General features: G+C 39.0%; 1 long non-coding RNA gene across 1 annotated transcript in view; it reads right to left on the bottom strand.

The window, feature by feature from the left end:
• The window catches only part of LOC132534922 (uncharacterized), a 60882-nt gene extending 41091 nt beyond the window's left edge, over positions 1–19791 (bottom strand). Inside the window, exon 1 of the long non-coding RNA XR_009546681.1 lies at positions 19601–19791. This is a non-coding gene — a long non-coding RNA (uncharacterized LOC132534922). The remainder of the gene's footprint in view (positions 1–19600) is intronic.
• Positions 19792–22061: the final 2270 nt, after the last annotated feature.

Raw genomic sequence — 22061 nt, forward strand, 5'->3', positions numbered from 1 at the left:
TGCATAACTTAGTAGAGATCATTAAAGATTAATATTTGCAAGTAAATGGTCACGTAAATGGAAGCAACTTCATAAAGTTATGAAATATATAATACCATGTAAACAACACTGTATTGAAGACAAACCTATATGAACAATGGTTTTCAGATATTAGTCAGAGGAACGAGAGATTTGATATGAAGGAATTGCAGAAGAAGAATTTAGGTTTGATGGAAGTCTAAGGTACACATTCTCATGACTGAAAATATAGATACAATGCACGATGGTCAAAAGTCATAAATCATATACTACAGTCAATTTTCATTTTGCATAATAAACTACAAAACTTATGGCTAAAAAACATTATAGTGGTTATGCAAAACAAACAAACACAAAACTTATTCCTGAGGCTCCAAGATCCCAGGTTCAATCCCCAGCACAGTAAGCTACATATGAGGAGTGTTCTAGTCCCCCTTTCTCTCTAGTCTCCATCATCTTCATTAAAATTAATTAAATAAAATATAAAATCAGTATATAAGAGGTCAAAATAGAAAAATTGACTGAAATAACATTTTAGTGCTCAATAGTCAATATATATTCTCATGTGACATGATTATGTAAACCCTGCTCTTTCAGTTCAATTGTTGATATTTCTACAATAAGAGCTCCTACCAGAATTTATATGAAGATAACCAACAGGCACATGAAGAATGTTCAACTACCAGGGAAATACAAATTAAAATCACAATCAGATATCCACCTAATTTATGAGGAAATGGCATTTAACCAAGGATTACAAAATCACTAATGCCCAAAACTACATGCATAGCTATACTATTTATTGCAGTACTATTCACAATAGCCAAAATATACAAATAATCCAAGGGCTCAACAACAGATGAGTGGATGAATAGAAGATGAGAAATAAGAACAGAATGTGAAAACACAAGTGGAGCTTGGACTGGGTTTGGGTGTATTGCACTATAGTAAAGGGTTTTCAGAGAACACAGGGACTTTCAGGTCCTTGTGCATGATGATGGGAAAGGACCTAGGCTGGGGGTGAGTGTTTTTCATAAAACTGAGACTTTTATATATGTGCCAACAACTGTATCTACTGTAAACTATTAATCCTCCCATGAAAAGAGGGGAAAAAAGAGATGTGGTATATATGTACACAATGTAATAATATTTGATTATAAGAAAAAATGAACTTGCATCTTTTTCTGCAGTAAGGAAAGCTTGCAATAATCACACAAAGCAAATTAAGCCAGAGGTGATGACAGTCAAGAGACAATCTCACACATATCTGAAATATAAGTAAACAAAAAAGAAAAATGTACAAAATTAAACCCTAAAATACTGATACAAATTGATATTGCAAAAGTGAGAGAGGGTGTAGTGAAAACTGGAGAGGTATACTGGCACCTTGGTGATGGGCATTTAATATCAAATGCAGTCTAAGGAGAGGTAAAGTTATACCACTAATAGACATATAACATGTATACCAACTTAGTTTCACTTTTCATTATCTTTGTTTTTATTTATTGGATAGAAACATCCAGAAATATATAGGGAAGGCGGTGGTAGAAAGGAAAAGACAGAGAAACATCTGCAACACTGCTTCACAGCTTGCAAAGCTTTCCCCCTGCAGGTAGAGTCTGGGGGCTCGAATTTTGGGTCCTTACATATTGTAATATGTACACTCAACCAGGTGCACCAGTCCCCCCAGCTTAGTCTCCATAAAACAAAATGAAAAATTTAAACCTTAGTTCTTAAAAGGATGAATTAGAGAAAACTAAAAATGGAGCTTAAAGAGGTAAAAATAAGTTAGATTTTAAAAGGCCTCCTATAAGCAACATGAACAACATCACCAAAAAACTTGCCATATATCAGAACAAAAATTGTTGAATAATGACGTAAATATACCTTAAATCCATAATATCAGTAAATGTAATTGCTTAGATTCACTCATTAAAGGGCAAAGATTAAGGGGATGGATCAGAAAACACAACTCAACCATATGCAGACTACAGGAATTCCACCTGACTCAACAAGGCAAACACAGGCTCAAAGTGATAGGATGGAACACTATCATACAAGCTAATGAGACACACAAAAAAAGATGAGAACAGCTATTCTCATCTCTGACACATAGACTTTAACTGAAAGAATGTAGGGCTGAAATAACTGAGCTAAAAGGCCAGCTAAGAAAACATATTCATACTGTAACTAAACAAGATTTAAAAGAGCTGAATTGATGAAGGAAGATGAAGGAAGGGAGATCAGATAAACAAAGTATGAAACATGAATAAGCCAGACTGGAGTTCAAGCCCCTGGTCCCCATCTGCAGGGAGAAAGCTGCACAGTGGTGAAGCAGGGCTGCAGGTGTCTCTCTGTCTCTCTAGCTTCCTCTCCCCTCTTGATTTCTCTCGGTCTTTATTCAATAATAAATAAATAAACACACAAAAAAGAATTAGCCAGAATGAGCATGAATTCGAGAAAACTAAAAAGAAGATAAAAGAGGTAAAAAAAAAAAAGCTTGAGCAACACTGAAAACAACAAGAGAAACATAGCAGATGACTTCAAAAGAAGTAACTACTAGGGAAAGAGAGAGGCAGACTGGAAGTATGGACCGTTAATGCCATGTTAACTCCCATGTTCAGCGGGGAAGCAATTACAGAAGCCAGACCTTCCACGTTCTGCAACCCACAACGACCCTGGGTCCACGCTCCCAGAGGGATAGAAAATGGGAAAGCTATCAGGGGAGGGGATGGGATATGGAGATTGGGTGGTGGGAATTGTGTGGAGTTGTACTCCTCTACCCTATGGTTTTGTTAATTTATCCTTTATTAAATAAAAAATAAATTTTGTTTTTAAAAAAGTAACAAATGCATAATTGGTCTACCAGAGGGAAAAGGAAAGGAAGGGGAAGAAGTATCCTAGAGGAAACAATAGGAGAAAACTTCCCGACCCTAAACAATAGAAAGGACATTAAGATTCAAGAATCACAGAGTCCCAAACAGAATCAATCCAGCCGGACACCAAGGCACATAATCGTTACAAAGAAAAAACTAATAATAAAGAAAAGACCCTGTGTGGATTTGAAAAGTATGTGTATTCCAGTTTCTTGGAGTGAAGGACTCTGAAAACGTCCAGGAGGTCTAGTCTTTTCATCTCTTCAATTAATTCTCTTGATTCTTTGTTGATTCTCTGCTTAGTTGATCTAAGTATGAGACTGGGGTGTTTGGGGTCTCCTATTATTATTGTATTACTATTGATGTATTTTGGGATCTACTCTCTTCCCTCATCCAACTTTCTAGTCCTTTTTCCAACTATGACACCATCTCCCCAGACAATAACTTGGGCCCACCTGCATATTAGATGGCATGCGAAGGCAAAAACTAGTAAAGTCAAGGGCCCTCTGGAACAGACTTACTAGCTTTATCCAAAATGGAGGCCCCAAATATTCATCTGCTATATTCTTGCCTTTTGGTTCATGATTAATCAAAAATTTGTTCTGCATTATATCTTAACTCTTTTCCAGCCATCAGGTTCCAGATGATACCATGATGCTAACCTGACTTCCTTGGGCAGAGGACCCTACCATGTGTCTTGGAGCACCACCTCCCCAGATCCCTGTCCCACTAGGGAAAGAGAGAGACAGTTACAAAAGTCAGACCTTCCTCTTTCCCGTCTAAGTTTTAAAGGCATCTTCAATGAAATGAATTCAATTAAAATGAAGAGTAAATATAACATAAGCCAATGGGACTACATCAAACTGAAAAGTTTCTGCACATCACAAGAAACCACCATTCAAAAAAAGAGACCTCTTACAGAATGGGAGAAGAGCTTCACATGTCATACATCAAACAAACGGCTAATAACTAAAATATATAGAGCTCATCAAACTCAACAAGAAGACAAATGAATGCATCCAAAAGTACGGAGAGGATATGAATAGAATACTCTCCACAGAAGAGATACAAAAGTCTAACAACATATGAAAAATTACAGGTTACTGATTGTCAGAGAAATGCAAATAGAAACAATAATGAGAAACCATTTCAGTCCTGTGACAATGTTGTATAAATCATAAAATGCTGGAAAGGTTGTGGGGACAAAGAAACCCTCCTGCACTGCTGGTAGGAATGTAAATTGGTCCAACTCCTGTGGAGAGCAGTCTGGAGAACCCATATAATGCTTGAAATGGACCTTCCATATGACCTAATAATTCATCTCCTAAGGATATATCCTAAAGAGTCTATAACACCCAACCAAAAAGATATATGTACACCTATGTTCATAGCAGCATAATTTTTAATAACAAAAACCTGGAAGCAACTCAGGTGCCCAACATCAGATGAATGGCTGAGAAAGCTGTGGTATATTTATGCAATATAATACTATGCAGTTATTAAGAATAATGAACCTACCTTACCTGGTCCATTTTGGATGGATCTAAAAGGAAATATGTTAAGTGAAGTAAGTCAGAGAGAGAAAAATGAGTATGGGATGATCTCACTGATTAAAAGAAGTCAAGGTGGATAAAACAATGTTGTTAAATTTTCGGGGGCTCCAGCCAGCCGGGCTAGCTTCGTGGTGGTGAACAGAGACAGACTCGAGGACACACGGCTGGGCTGGGAAGCTGTATATCTTTATTCATGAGTGGGCAAACATGTGCTCTCCTGTCTTTCTCCTCTGGCGGCAGAGAGAGACCCTTAAACTAACCACGACACAGAACTCTCCTTCATCCTTCTCCTCACAGGGCGGCGCCAAGAACTCTGGAACTCTGTAGGGGTTCCCTTGGGGCGGAGACAAGCAGCCGCAAAACTAGCAGGGGCCAAAGCAATTTTTCTGGCGGGGGGAGAGCTAGACCAAACCAATGTAAAGCATATAACAAAACAACAGGAAGATGCAAAGAAAAATTTGAGTGACTTTTTAACCTTTCACCAAAGTAAAAATTTCTGGATGGTTGGTGCAGGTAGATTTCCAGTTTCACTAGAGGAGAGTCAGGGTAGGGACACAGACTTTTGGTGGTGGGAATGGTGTTAATATATATTTCTATTAACTTATAATCATATAAATCACTATTTAATCAAGAGAAGAGGAAAAATAGATTGAATGTCTTAAACTTTTTGATGTATAGGCCCCAGTTTTGAGTATATATTAGTTTTTGCCTGAGCCTGACATCTGATATGCAGGTGGACCCAATTATTGTCTGGGGAGATGATGTCATGGCTAGAAAAAGGGCTAGAAAGCTGGATCAGGGAAGAGAGTAGCTCCAAAATATGGGAAAAGTGTATAAATATTACTGACTGTAAACCCCATCAATTTAATCTGGAGCCCCTATTTACCATAGGAGCCTATGTAACTTCTACATCCCTGTAAGTTCTAACTCACATTCTGTGGTCATGAGTAGGCCCATTCCGAGTCACACTAATTTCAGGACTCCTCTTCCTCAGGTGGTAGACAGAGTATGTTATACAACCCCCATTCAGAGTATAGAACATTTTCTACCATTGTTGATTCACACTGAGGGCAAGGTCCTTTGGGGGCCCCAAAGTGGTCCATTATGTTGGTCCTGATGGAGATGACTAGTGATAATGGAGAGAGCGATCTTTTGGAGGTCTGAGCTCATCCTGTGGGAATCCCAAGACTCCTAACTAGGGCTCCAGATGATGGGATGGCCTGATAGTAACTAAAGAATCATCACTGAAGTATGACAGTCTCTTGCCATTATTCAGCTTTTGTAGTTCTTACTTTGACAAGGTTATCTTTGGAGTGACTAAGGGAACTGTAATAGGAAGTAAGTGAGGAAGGTATCTAGGTCTAAGTAGAAATTATTTCACTAGGTACTTAAATGTGTCTTTTTAGGTCTTTCTACTTGTTTGTTTCATTTATTGACTCACTGAAAACTGTTGTGCACTTTTGCTTTAAGGTATTTATTTTACCCTAATTTATGTATACATATGTACATCTTCTCAGTCTCATGGGATCTAGTTTATATGTAGGTTTTGGGGCTTTTTTAGGAAGTGGACCACCCAAAATGGAATTACGGAGTCCTATGAGAAAGGAAAGGTCTCACTCACCCAAGTAATATGTTGAAAGGTTGACATTACATGCCTGATGTTTCTGGACACATTCAGAAATGAAGCACGCTGTAGTTGTGCTCATTGCATTGAATAGGTTGGGATCAGCAGATGCAGTATCAGTCGGTATGAATTGAGAGAAGCATGCAGGAAGTGAGCTCCACCCTAGAGGTTCCAGGACTGAGGGAAATATGGGCTTTATAGAGGAAGCAGGATGTTCCTGCTGTCTTAGGGTTTAAGAAGGCAGTAGATAGTTACTGCTATAATCAGATTATTTGGCAATTGGGTTCACTTTGAAAATCCCATTGTTAGAATTTGCTGTATCATACAAGACCTCACCATATATATATATATATATATATATATATATATATATATATATATACATACATATATCTTATAAAGTCATGCCACTAGTTGCTTCTGCTTTCCTGGGCTAAGCTTTTAGGATAGTCAACATTTCAAAAACTCAACCTATGTTCTGTGCATTAAAAACTTTGAGACATTCAATCAACTTTCCCCCTCTCATATTAATTAAATAGTGATTTCTATGACTACAAGTTAATAGGAGTGTAGATAAACACCATTCCCACCACCAAAAGTCTGTGTCCCATCTCCCCCCTCCCCCTGCCCCAAAGAAGCTGAACATCCACCCTCACCCTCCACCCAGAGATTTTTACTTTGGTGCCCTACTTCCAAACTCAGTCAGATACTGCTTTGAGTTTCTCTTTCTGTTTTTCTTTCTCAACTTCTGCTTGTGACTGTGGTCTTTGTCTTTCTGATTCAGTTAGCATAATTCCTTTTAGCTCCAACCAAGATGGGTCAGAGAAGGTGGGCTCATTTTTCTTAATAACTGTGTAGTATTCTACTTTGTATATATACCACAGCTTTCTCAGCCATTCATCAATTGTTGGGCACCTGGTTTGCTTCCAGGTTTTAGCTATTATGAAGGGTGCTGCTATGAACATAGCTGTACACATATCTTTTTGTTTGGGTGTTATGGAGTCCTTGGGGAATATCCCTAGCAGAGGAATTACTGGGTCATATGTAAGGTCCATGTCTAGCCTTGTGAGAGTTCTCCAGACTGCTCTCCACAGAGGTTCAACCAACTTACATTCCCACAAGCAGTGCAGAAGGGTTCCTTTGTCCCTGAAACCTCTACAGCATTTGTTGCTACTGTCCTTTTTGATATATGTTATTCTCATAGGGGTGAGATGGTGTCTAAATGCTGTATTTATTTGCATTTCTCTGACAATCAGTGACCTGGAGCAATTTTCCTGTGTTCCTTAGTCTTTTGGATCTCTTCTGTAGTGAATATTCTGTTCATATCCTCTGCCCATTTTTGGATGGTACTTGCTTTTCTGTTGCTAAGTATCTTTATTTATTTATTGGATATAGACAGACAGAATTCAAGAGTGAAGGGATGGATACATGGGGAGAGAAAGGGAGACAGAGAGACACCTGTAATGCTGCTTCACCACTGCAAAGCATTCCTTCCAACTGCAGGTGGGGAGTGGGGATTGAACCTGGGTCCTTGCACATTGTAATATATGTGCACAACCAGATGCACCACCACCCAGCCCCAAATTCATTATACATTATTAAAAATTACTATTTTAAATATTAAGTAAACTATAGTCTTAGAACAGAGAGACCAGAAGCAACTGGTTGTCACTATGTAAGATACAGTTACATGTAAATAGCATTAAATATCATAAATCTTGGTAACATCTTGTATGATATAACAAATCCTAACCATGGGATTTTAAAATTAAACCAAGTTCCTAAATAACTTGGTTACAATAATAACTATTATTATGTTGCCTTCTTGAACTCTAAGACAGTAGGAACGTTCCCCATTCTCTATAATACCCATATTTCTCTCAGTCCTGGAATATCTGGGGTGTGGCTCATTTTGCTTCATGCTTCTCTCAGCCCACTATTTGATACTGCATCTGATGAGCTCAGCCAAATCAATGCAACAAGTACCACCTCGATACATTTCACTTCGGATTATGTCCAGAGACACCAGGCATAAACTGTCAACCTTTAAGCTCTATTACTCTGGTGACACCATTCCTAGATCATAGGACTACTCAATTCCATGATCAGTTGGTGAACCTCCTAACAAAGCCACAGAACCTAGATATAGACCAGGGCCCATGAGACAGAATACATGTGCACATGTATCTATAAGTTAAGGTACAATATACCTTAATGTTAAAGTGCACAATACTTTGCAGTGACTCAATAAGTGTAGTAAGCAAGTAGAGAAACCTAAAAAAGACACATTTTATTAGGTACCATAAAGTATTTAGTCAAATAGTTTCTACACAGACCTAGATACCTTCTTCACCTACTTCCTAAGGCTAACACTGTCAGACAAGTAAGGACTACAATAGCTGGATAAGGGCAAGAGACTGGCATACATTAATGATGGCTCTATGACCACTACCAGACCACTCCATCAACCAGGGCCCTGGTCAGGGAATTCTGGAATTCCCACACAGACATGGTGGGCCTAGACCTTTAACAAATCCCTCTCTCCACTGTCAATGGTCATCTCCATTAAGCCTTCTTGTGGGCCTCTACAGGACCTGTCTTCAATGTGGGTCAACATTGGTAGGGATTTCCCTGTTCTCTAAAGGGAGGTTGGGTCAACATACTCTACCACTCCAGGAAGATGGGTCCTGTAGTGAGTGCAGCTTAGAATGTCCCTAGCTATGACTACAGAATGTGAGCTCAGACCCACTGGGATGCAGAAGTTACCCAGGCTCCTGTGCTGAATATGGGCCTCAGATCAAATTGATGAGGCTTACAATTTTATCATATTTGGGAGCTTTCTAGTCCCATTCCCAACTCTGAAACCATTATCCCCAGACAATACCTTTATCCCACTTGCTTGTTAGCTGTCAGCCTCAAGCAAAAATTAGTAGTCTTGGGCCCCTTGGAGTATACCTAAATTAGACCTACTAGCCATTTCCAAAATGGAGAAACAAAATCTCATCTGCTACATTTAGATTCTGTCTTACATTTAGATTCCTGATTATTAAACAATTTGTTCTCTGTTTTGTATCTTAATGTTTTTTAGGCACCAAGTTGCAGATGCTGCCATGATACCAAGCTGACTTCAATGGACAGATTATCTCACCAATATACCCAGGAATCCCTCCTCCCCGAACCCCTACCCCACTAGGGAAAGAGAAATGGGCTGGGAGTATGGATTAATCTGCCAAAGCCCATGTCCAGTGGAGAAGTAATTACAAAAGCCAGACCTTCCACCTTCTGCACCCCATAATGATGCTGGGTCCATACTATCAAAAAGATAAAGAATAAGAAAGCTTCCAATAGAGGGAATGGGATGAGGTACTCTGGTGGTAGGAATTATGTGGAATTGTACCCCTCTTGTCCTATGGTCTTGTCGATAATTATTAAATCAAGAAATAAAAAAGAGAAAATAAAAACATAGCACAGGTTGGGCAGTGGCACACCCAGTTAAGCACACATATTACCATGAAGTACCTACACATGGACCTACGTTTGAGCTCTCTTCCCACCTGCAGCTGGGACACTTCATGAGTGGTAGCCCTCTTATCCTCTTATCCTATGGTTTCATACATCATTATTAAGTCAATAAAAAGAAATCCAAGAAAGTGAAAACAGAGCTCAGTTTTTTAATCCAAAATGACACACACCAAGACATATCACTGTAAAACTATACAAAAGCAGGGACAAAAAATACTGCAGTCTGCTAGTGAAAGGAGGAAAGTCGCATACAAAGGCAGAACCATCAGATATTCAACAGAAGTCTCATTGAAAACTCTAGAGATTGGGATTCGGGCAGTAGCACAGCAGGTTAAGCACACATGGTGCAAAGCGCAAGGACTGGTGTAAGGATCCCAGTTCAATCCCCGGCTCCCCACCTGCAGGGGAGTCGCTTCACAAGCAGTGAAGCAGGTCTGCAGGTGTCTATCTTTCTCTCCCCCTCTCTGTCTTCCCTTCCTCTCTCCATTTCTCTCTATCCTATCCAATAACAAAAACAGGCAACAATAATAACTACAACAACAAAACAAGGGCAACAAAAAGATAGATAGATAGATAGATAGATAAATAAATAAAAATTCCAGAGACAAGGAAGCAGTAGAATGGACTATTCAAAATATTAAAGATCAGAATTACCAACTACAAGTTCTGTATCCTGTTAAATTATCCTTCAAATATGAGGGGAAAATAAAGATATTTTCAGATATTCAAAAACTGAAGGAATTTGCTACTACCAAACCTGCCTTCCAAGAATTACTAAGAGGAGTCCCACATGTAACAAAAAAAAAAATAGGAATGAAATCTCAAATTTTTATGAAATTATCAGTATTAGAATAGAAAAAGGAACACAATGTGGTCTGTGAGGTGTTGCAGTGATAAGGCTTTGGACTCTCAAGCATGAGGTCCTGAGTTCGATCCCCAGCAGCACATGTGCCAGAGTGATGTCGGTTCTTTCTCTCTCCTCCTATCTTCCTCAATAATAAATAAATAAAGTCTTAAATAAAAGGAACATAACAACATAGGAAAACAGGCACAGAAAAACAGAGAGCAAAATAGAGAAATTCATTCTAATTTTGGTTAACCAATTCCAACTCAATAAAGATCCTTGTAGATATTATTTTCTTATTGATATTTTAAGTTAGGGGCCAGGTAGGGGGTACACCAGGTTAATGAACACAGCACCATGCCAAAGAACTTGTGTTTGATCCCACACTCACACCTGTAAAAGTGGTGAACCTGGTTTACAGGTGTCTATCTTCCTTTATACCTCTCTCTTTCCTTCTCCCCTCTGACTTTTTCTGTCCTAGAAAATAAAATGGAAAAGATGGGGAGTCGGGCGTTAGCGCAGAGGGTTAAGCGTACATGGCTCAAAGCACAAGGACTTGCGTAAGGATCCCGGTTCGAGCCCCTGGCTCCCTACCTGCAGGGGAGTAGCTTCACAGGCAGTGAAGCAGGTCTGCAGGTGTCTATCTTTCTCTCCCCCTCTCTGTCTCCCCCTCCTCTCTCCATTTCTCTCTGTTCTATCCAACAATGACAACATCAAAAACAATAGTAACTAGAATAACAATGGAAAAACAAGGGCAACAAAAAGGAAATAAATAAATAAATATAAAAACATTAAAAAATGCAAAAGATGGCTAACTGTAGTGGTGGATTTTGTAGTGTCAGCACTGACGCACAGTGATATGCCAGAGGGCAAAAAAATATAGATATTTTATGTGAAAAATAATACTCATGAGAAACACAAAACAAAATATAGCACAAAGAAAAATAGGAGGGGGGGTAGAGCAAAGATGGCCACTTTGGAACCACAGCTATCGTGAGCTCCAAGAGGCAGCAGCTTGCAACCCAGGATCCACTGGATAGGGTAGGATTACTGGGCTGCCTGTAGGAGAGTGAACATAGGCTGGTCAGAGTGACACCAAAATACAGTCCCAAATGGAGGTCTGGGGGACAAAGGAAAAACCTTTGAGTATTTCTGAGCTCACCCCCACCACCACAGTACCAGCCCTCAGGGGCAGCACAGCAGCTGCTCCTAGCAGGCTCCACACTAAGCTATTTTCTTTACCAAGATTCCTGGCTCATCAGGGGTGTCATTCCAAGCCTCTTCCTTTAACATATCTTTTTTTTTAAAAGTGGCTGGAGCTCTATTTGAGTGACAAAATACTTGACAAATCAGAGCCTCATCTCTGCCTGGTTACCTGGAAGGATTTTTTTTTCTCGATACATCTTATAATTGGCTGTCTTTGCTAAGGCTGCCTGCAGCCAACTGAGTGGTCCAAACTGCAGACTGACTTAACATACTGCTTAAGAGCCACTGGGTCAGAGAGACACTCAAGCAAGAAATTCAAACGTTCCTGGAAACAAACGAAAATGAAGACACAAGCTATCAAAATATTTGGGACACAGTTAAAGCAGTACTGAGAGGGAAACTCATACACACAGAGTCACATATTAAAGAACAACAAAAAAGTCCCAATAAACAACCTTAATGCACACCTTAAGGACTTAGAAGAAGAGGAACAAAGGAACCCTAAAGCAACCAGAAGGACAGAAATCACTAAAATTAGAGCAGAAATAAACAACATCAAAAATAAAAGAACCATACAAAAGATCAATGAAGCCAAATGTTGGTTCTTTGAAAATTAAACAAGATTGACAAACCCCTAGCCAGACTCAATAAAAAAAAGGGAGAAGACTCAAATTAATAAAATTGTAAGTGATAGATGAGATATCATAACTGACACCACAGAAATCCAGAAAATCACATGAAACTTCTATGAAGAACTATACGGTACCAAGCTAGAGAATCTGGAAGAAATGAAAGAACTGCTAGAAACATACACCCTTCCAAAACTGAACCAAGAAGAACTACAAAACCTTAATGCACCAATAACAGACAAATAAATTGAAACAGTTATTAAGAATCTCCCCAACAACAAAAGTCCTGGACCAGATGGCTTCACAAACGAATTCCACAAAACCTTCAGGAAACAGCTAATACCTATACTTTTTTTTTTGCCCTTGTTGAATACATATACTTCTAAAGCTCTTCCACAATATCAAATAAACAGGAACACACTCCCTTCCACCTTCTATGAAGCCAACATCACCCTGATACCAAAAGCAGATAGAGACACAACAAAAAAAGGAAAACTACAGACCAATATCTCTGATGAACATAGATACCAAAATATTAAACAAGATCCTGGCCAGCCGGATACAGCAGTATATCAAAAAGATTATTCATCACAACCAAGTGAGATTTATCCCAGGAATGCAAGGCTAGTTCAACATAGGTAAGTCAATCAATGTCATTCACCAAAGCAATAAAAGCAAAACCAAAAACTGCATGATTATCTCAACAGATGTAGAGAAAGCCTTTGACAAAATCCAAAAGACATTCATGCTCAAAATACTACAAAAATGAGAATAGATGGGAAATTCCTCAAGATAGTGGAGTCCATATATAGCAAACATACAACCAACATCATACTCAATGGACAGAAGCTGAAAGCATTCCCCCTCAGATCGGGGACTATACAGGGCTGTCCATTATTTGTGCACCTATGTTCATAGCAGCACAATTCCTAATAGCTAAAACTTGTAAGCAGTGGGGATGGAGGTGGGGGTGGGACACAGTCTTTTGGTGGTGGGAATGGTGTTTATGTACACCCCTATTAATCTGTAGTCATATAAATCATTATTTAATTAATATGAGAGGGGAAAATTTATTGTCTCAAACTTTTTAAAGCACAGACTGAGTCTTTTTAATACATAGTCTGAGTCTTTGATAGCTTGACTCTCTCAAAAGCCTAGACCAGGGAGAACAGAAGCAACCAGTGGCACAGCTATATACAAATAATGTCAAAGGACATGACTCATGGTGATGTTGGGAATTATACAGCAAATCCTAACAAAGGGATTTTTCAAAGTTATCCCAATTACCAAATAATGTGATTATAACAATAACTATCTTTTGTCTTCTTGAACCTTAATACAGCAGGAACCTCACATTTCCACTATAGAGTCTATGTTTCCCCCAGTCCTGGAACCTTTAGGGTGGGGTGCACTTTCCTGCATGCTTTTCTCAGTTCATACCAAATAATATTGCATCTGCTGATCTCAGCCTAATCAGTGTAATGAGTACCACCTCAGCATGCTTCACTTCAGACTGTGTCCAGAGATTTCAGGTGTGGAATGACAATACTTAAGCTTCATTATTTGGGTGAGACCTTTCCTTTCATAGTATTCTCTACTTCCATTACAGGCAGTTCACTTCCTAATAAAGTCCCAAAACCTAGATATAGACCAGGTCACGTGAGATAAAGCATATGTTCACACGTATCCATAAACTAGGGCAAAATATACACCTGAAAGCAAAAGTACACAATAGTCTGCAGTGAATCAGTATAAAGTTCCTAATGAAATAGTATCTATTTAGACTTAGATACCCTCCTCACCTATTTCCTATTATAGATCTCTCACTCACTCCAAAGCTAACCTTAGCAAATCAAGGACTGCGAAAGTTTAATAAGGGCAAGAGACTTGCATACTTCAATGATGACTCTTCAGTCACTATCAGGCCACCCCATCAGCTGGGGCCCTATTCAGGGAGTCCTAAGATTCCCAAACAAACATGATGGGCTTAGACCTCAAATCCCTCTCTCCATTATTACTGGTCATCTCTATCAGGAACAACAAAATAGACCCCTTTGTGGGCCCCCATAGGACCTTGTCCTCAACTTGGATCAACAATGATAGAGAATGTTCCATCCTCCAAAGGGAAGTTGGACAACATACTCTATGCTACACCTGAGGAAGATGAGTCAATATTAGGGCAGCCTGGAATATTCCTACTCATGAGCACAGAATGTGAGCTCATATCTGCATGGATGCAGAGGTCACGTAGGCTCCTAAGCTGAATATGGGCCCAAGACCCAAATCAAATCGATAGGGTTTACAGTCAACAATATTTATGCCCCTTACCCATATTAGGGGGCTACTCTCTTCCTTGATCCAGCTTTCTGTCCTTTTTCCAGATATGACATCACCTCCCCAGACAATAACATGGATCTACCTGCATGTCAGATTTCAGGCTCAGAGAAAAAATATAAAAACTAGTATAGCTACAGGCCCTTTGAAATATAACTAAAATATACCTAATAGCTATCTACAGAATGGAGGACTGCCAACACATCATCTGCACTATTCCAGCCTGTGGGTCCATGATTGTTCAACAATTTGTTTGGCTCTGTATGTTAATTCTCTTTTCAGCCACCAGGTTCCAGATGCTAGCATAATGTGACCAGACTTCTCTGGACAGACAACCCCAACTATGTGTCTTGGAGAACCCTTCCCCAGATCCCCAACCCAATAGGGAAAGAGAGAGGCAGGCTGGGAGTATGGATTGACCAGTCAACACCAATGTTCAGCAAAGAAGTAATTACAGAGGTCAGACCTTCCACCTTTTGTATCCCACAATGACCTTGGGTCCATACTCCCAGAGGAATAAAGAATGGAAAAGCTATCAGGAGAGGGGATGGGATATGGAGATCTGGTGGTGGGAATTGTGTGGAAATTTGTGGTTTTGTTAATGTCTCCTTTTTTAAATTAAAAAAAAGTGACCATCTTGTTCCTGACCATTATAATCCTGACCATTATAAAAATACATGAAATTGAATATTCTGTCTCTCTCTCCCACGCAATGGGGCCATTTTTGGCAATCCAGCTTGAGGGGGGAGGGAACCCCTCAGCTTTCCTGAGGTCCTTGTGTGTCAGTTCCTGTGTCTTTACATGTGTAAGTTGTTATAATCGCTATTCTATGTGCTTGTATAAATAAATACTTCATCTTCCTCTAAAAAGAAAAATGGAAAACAAGGCAGGGTAATGGAGCAGAAGCAGCTGTGTTTCTCTCCTCTTCTCTGCTGGGTCAACCAGGAATAACAAAGGAGAACACCTTGGACCACAGCAAGGCAGGACTAGAACGACTTCAGGAACCCACCAAACCACTGCTGAGTGCAAACATTTGTGGTTCGTGGACAGGGAGGATCCCAAGGAGAGATTGCATGGCTGGTAACAGTCCGGCAGTTTACCAGTTAAGGCACCGCCTCCAGTCTGCTTTATCAACAAAAAGACTGCTGAAAGGAAGAGAAGACTCCCCTAAGACTCTCCAAATGCAACTGTGAGTTTCCTTTCCCACTGCCCTCAGAGGCTGGAACAGCAGGAGGAGAAGCTGTACTGACTTCTGGGAACAGAGAACTGACCAGGAAAATCTGGAGAAGAGCTACACTATAGTGGCCTAGCAGTGGGGATATACAGTGGGAGCTTTTGCACATTGTTCTCCTGATAAAAGCATGGTGAATAATTTCCTCAGAATGTACAGACTATAAAGAGGACTTGTTTAGAAACTCACAGGGCCCACCAGTGCTGTCCAGGTTGGCAGAGAAGCTGAATTGAGCCCAGAGCTTTGGATCCTTAAGGTGTGAGAGTCTCTTTGCAAACTACTGTGCTATCTCTCCCCCAATGTGCTTTATCTCTTGGTCAGAAGTGAGTGATTAAGCTAAGCAGCCTACTTATAGTTTAAAAGCCCTCAGGCTCCCATAGCGTACAGGAAAGAAAAAGATCAAAAGAGGCTTCTAACAGCCTCTGTACTCCAACTCAGGGATTGAAATAACATTGAAACCACTACTAATTTCCAGAACTGTGAATGCTTTAAGTACATTACTTAGACATAAGTCAAACCAGGTAAGAGTGATCAGTAATTTGAAAAGTACTGAGAGCATATGTAGTATAACTATACATAACTGAATATATAGTATAACTATATATACCTGAGAGAGTATACAGTATAACATACTATATAGAATGGTTAAACCAACAAGAAGAAATATGGGAAAATGAATGAGGACAGGTGTCCAGCTAAAAGTGTGCCCCAAAGGCTGAAGCACAAAATAGTGAGGCAGGAGTGAGTAAAGAGTGTGAAAAATTGTCATCAGAAATGCAAAAACAACAAATGAGACTCTGGAAGAAAACACTAAATTTGGAAACTAAACAACATACTGCTTAAGAACCACTGGGTCAGAGAGACACTCAAGCAAGAAATTCAAATGTTCCTGGAAACAAATGAAAATGAAACACAAGCTATCAAAATATTTGGGACACAGCTAAAGCAGTACTGAGATTGAATCTCATAGCCAAACAATCACATAGTAAAAAAACAGCAAAAAGCTCAAATAAACGACCTTACTGCACACTGAATAACCTTATCTCAAGGTTATTAGAGAGCTGAAAGCTGAAATAACTGAACAAGCTAAAACAGTATCAGAACAGGGTAACAAAATAGATGAACTACAGAAAACAGAACAGGGGAGAGAGAATAGAATAAATGAGGCTGAAAGCGGAATTGCCAAGATCAAGGACAAATTGGAGACAACTAAAAAAGAAGTAAAAGATCTCAAAAAGAGATTAAGTGATTCTGAAAACAACAACAGAGACATATAGGATGACTTCAAAAGAAATAATATACGCATTATTGGTTTACCAGAGGAAGAGAGGAAAGGGAAGAAAGCTTTCTTCTAGACATAATAGCTGAGAACTTCTTTATTCTAGAAAAAAAAAAAGATACAAAATTCCTGCAGATAGTGGAGTCTATATATAGCAAATTACAACCAACATCATACTCAATGGTGAAAAACTGGAAGCATTTCCCCTCAAATCAGGTAATAGGCAGAGCTGCCCACTATCACCATTACTATTCAACATAGTGTTGGAAGTTCTTGCCATAGCAATCAGGCAGGAGCAAGGAATTAAAGGGATACAGATTGGAAGAGAAGAAATCAAACTCTCACTATTTGCAGACGACAAAATGGTATGCATAGAAAACCCTAAAGAATCCAGCAAGAAGCTTTTGGAAATTATCATGCAATATAGTAAGGTGTCAGGCTACAAAATTAACATACAAAAGTCAGTGACATTCCTCTATGTAAACACTAAGTTAGAAGAAAATGAAATCCAGAAATCAATTCATTTTAATATAGCAACAAAACACTAAAATATCTAAGAATAAAGCTAACGAAAGAAGTAAAAGACTTGTATACCGAAAATTATGAGTCACTACTCCAGGAAATATAAAAAGACACCAGAGCCATATACAGATTTAATGCTATTCCCATCAAGATCTCAACCACATATTTTAGGAGAATAGAACAAATGCTACAAATGTTTTCTGGAACCAGAAAATACCTAGAATTGTCAAAACAATCTTGAGAAGAAAGAACAGAACTGGAGGCATCACACTCCCAGAACTCAAATTGTATTATAGGACCATTGTAATCAAAACTGCTTGGTATCGAAACATGAATAGACACATTGACCAGTGGAGTAGAATTGAGAGCCCAGAATTAAGCCCCCACACCTATGGACATCTAATCTTTGACAAAAGTGTCTAGACTATTAAATGGGGAAAGTAGTGTCTCTTCAACAAATGGTGTTGGAAAAAAAATCGGTTGAAACATGCAGACGAATGAAACTGAACTGAATGAAATGGAGACGAATGAATATTTCACCGAACACAACAGTAAATTCCAAGTGGATCAAGGATTTGGATATTAGGCCAGACACTATCAGACACTTAGAGGGAAATATTGGCAGAACTCTTTTCCGCATAAATTTTAAAGACATCTTCCATGAAACGAATCCAATTACAAAGAAGACTAAGGCAAGCATAAACCTATGGGACTACATCAAATTAAAAAGCTTCTGCACAGCTAAAGAAACCACTAACCAAACCAAGAGACACCTCACAGAATGGGAGAAGATCTTTATATGCCATACATCAGACAAGAGGCTAATAACCAGAATATATAAAGAGCTTGCCAAACTCAACAACAAGACAACAAACAACCCCATCCAAAAATGGGAGGAGGACATGGACAGAATATTCACCACAGAAGAGATCCAAAAGGCTGAGAAACACATGAAAAATGCTCCAAGTCTTTGATGGTTAGAGAAATGCAAATAAAGACAACAAAAAGATACCACTCCACTCCTGTGTGAATGTCATACATCAGAAAAGGTAGCAGCAACAAATGATGGAGAGGTTGTGGAGACAAAGGAAGCCTCCTGCACTGCTGGTGGGAATGTCAATTGGTCCAACCCCTGTGGAGAGCAGTCTGGAGAAATATCACAAGGCTAGAAATGGACCTACCCTATGATCCTGCAATTCTTCTCCTGGGGATATGTCCTAAAGAACCCAACACATCCATCCAAAAAGATCTGTGTACACATATGTTCTTAGCAGCACAATTTGTAATAGCCAAAACCAGAAGCAACCCAGGTGTCCAACAACAGATGAGTGGCTGAGCAAGTTGTGGTCTATATGCACAGTGGAATACTATTCAGATGTAAAAAATGGTAACTTCACCATTTTCAGCCAATCTTGGATGGACTTTGAAAAATTCATGTTATGTGAAAGAAGTCAGAAAGAGAAGGATGAATATGGGATGATCTCACTCTCAGGCAGAAGTTGAAAAGCAAGATCAGAAGAGAAAACAGAAGTAGAACCTGAACTGAAATTGGTATATTGCACCAAAGTAAAAGACTCTGGGCTGGGTGGGTGGGGGGAGAATATAGGTCCGAAAAGGATGAGAGAGGACCTAGTGGGGATTGTATTATTATATGGAAAACTGGGAAATGTTATGCATGTACAAGCTATTGTATCTACTGCTGAATTTAAAACATTAATTCCCCAATACAGAAATTTTTAAAAATTTTTAAAAAGACAAAACTTTAAAGAAACATGTACAAAATTAGTCCTCATAGGCATCATAGGAAAGAAATACCTGGGTACTATAACAATTCCAGCAAAAGAAAAAAGATAGCACTGATATAAGCTTCTATTGTCCTAAGATAAAAGGACAACAAATATAATCTATCTCATGGCATGGCGAGGCAGACAGCATAATGGTGATGCAAAGAGACTCTCCTACCTGAGGTTCTCAGGTCCCAGGTTCAATCCCTCAAGCCAGAGCTGAGCATCAACCAGAGCTGAGCAGGGCTCTGGTAAAATAATGATGATAATGGTAATGATAATAATAACAATAATATAGAAGTTCGGAAGATGGCTCAGTGGTGGGCAGCAGGTCTTGAATATGTAATCCCATCTCATGGCATGTAGTTAAACAGGTTAAGTTGGCATTAACAGGGGAAAAATCATGGTCTACCTATAATCTAAGAAATACAATGGCACTGTTTCAAAGAATAGAGACACTTCATTTCTAGTGGACACACTTAGACAAAACTATTATTTTTCCTTCACCGTAATATTTATCTGCTTTAGGACACCAACCACCATGGGTAGCATTTTGATTTCAGTCCTATTTCAGCCCATTCTAATTTGGCCATCTTGCATATGTATTGTTAAAGGGTATGAAACTGAGTACTTATACTCACTATGCTCTGGTCTCTGAAATCCATTTTCAACCCAACTGCTTGGAGTGACCTCACTTTTTCAGTGTTTCAGAAAGCAACAACTTATTTGTTGGTCATGGGCCAATATCTTAATCTATAAGAGTATCTGAAGTGTGTCCACTAGAAACATACCCCAGAGCTACCTGTAAGGAAGGAAAGAGGTAGACTGGAGAATTGAACCACCTGTACCACAATAAAAAGATGATAAATATGTCTAAACCTTTAAAATATTTTAAAATATGATAGAGATTTTAAAGAGAGGCCTAGAGGTTAACCAGACCAAACTTGAGATAGTCATAATAAGACTTGAAGATAACAAAATAATTATACAGGTAAATTTCACACCTGAGGCTCTCAGGACCATGCTTGATCCTCAGCACTGCCTAAGGGCAGAGCTGAGCAATACTTTAGTTTTCTCTGTATATTTATCTCAACATAATTCTTTCATTAAGTTTTGAGACTGGTTTAGATTCACTTTGATTAAAAACTCTTATGTTGGACACTGAATATAATTTATATAAACACAATGTTATGGGTCATATGGTTGTCTCTAGTATCTAACTCAAAATGTTCTATTCTCAAGAAAGACACTATCAAAAGTTTATTCATGATAAATTAAGATAGTACATGTGCTTCTGGCCTGGTAAAAGATTTAATGTTTGACACAAAGATATTTTTTTTTTATCTAAAAAAGGTATTCTAAAGTGGTATAAAATTAAAAGGTTGTTTTGAGTCTAAACCTTTTATATTGACTTTCAACTCTTGCCTCTTAAATTGCCAGATCAGAATTTTAAACAACAAAGGCAACAAAAGGGAAAAAAAAACCAGCCTCCAGGAGTAGTGGATTCATGATGCAGGCACTGAGCCCAGCAATAACCCTGGAGGCAAAAAAAAACGTTTCTTAAAGACATTTCATACTATCTTCCACTTTCTTATGTCTTATTGGCTCTAATCTTTGTATACCTTTCTGTCTTTCAGTTATCAGGTTCCAGACTGCCTCGATCCCATCCTGGCCTTCCTATACAGATGACTACAAGTGTCCATGAATCTCATTTTTTCTAGAGAGATGTCCAAAGGGCCCATCTTTTCAAAGCCTTACCCTACTACAAAGATTTTTTTTAAAAAGTCTATCTATGTGTATGGATCAACCAGGTTATGTCCTTTCTCAGCAAGAAGCAATTACAGAAGCTCAAAAATATATCCTTCAGTGTTCCAAAAAATTCTGGTCTATACTCCTAGATAAAAAGATGTTGAGTTCAAAAAATAGGGTGATTGGTGTGACAGCTCAAGAGGCTGACCTAAGACCAGTGGGGACTCTTATGGCCCTCCCTGTGAAACTGTTTTGTTAACTGAGAACTCCAGTTGACTGAGCAGCTCTGTGGAGAGATCCTAAAAATAAATAAATAAATAGATCCTAAAAATAAATAAATAAATAAATAAATAAAACCTGACTAACCCATGCTCCTAAACCATTACTATGCTCCAGACTTAAAAAGATTATTCAAGGTATCATGACAAGATGTTCAGCTTGTGGGAGTTGGGTGGTAGCGCAGCAGGTTAAGCGCAGGTGGTGCAAAGCACAAGGGCTGGCAGAAGGATCCCGGTTCAAGCCACTGGCTCCTCACCTGTAGGGAGTCGCCTCACAGGCGGTGAAGCAGTTCTGCAGGTGTCTGTCTTTCTCTCCCCCTCTCTGTATTCCCCTCCTCTCTCCATTTCTCTCTGTCCTATCCAACAACGATGACATCAATAACAACAACAATAAACAACAAGGGCAACAAAAGGAAATAAATAAATAAATAAGTAAATAAAAAGATGTTCAGCTTGTGCAAAGACTAAAGTGAGCCCAAATCCCCAGGGACCCCCTGGGATTCAGATATGAAAACAACATTGTAGTAAAAATTTAAAAAGTGTATTTAACTGAGATAAAACCTAGACAATATGAGTGTAAGTATTTGCTTGTATTCATAGATACCTTCTCTA

The sequence above is a fragment of the Erinaceus europaeus genome, chromosome 20, assembly GCF_950295315.1.
Source record: "Erinaceus europaeus chromosome 20, mEriEur2.1, whole genome shotgun sequence".
Lineage (NCBI taxonomy): Eukaryota > Metazoa > Chordata > Mammalia > Eulipotyphla > Erinaceidae > Erinaceus > Erinaceus europaeus.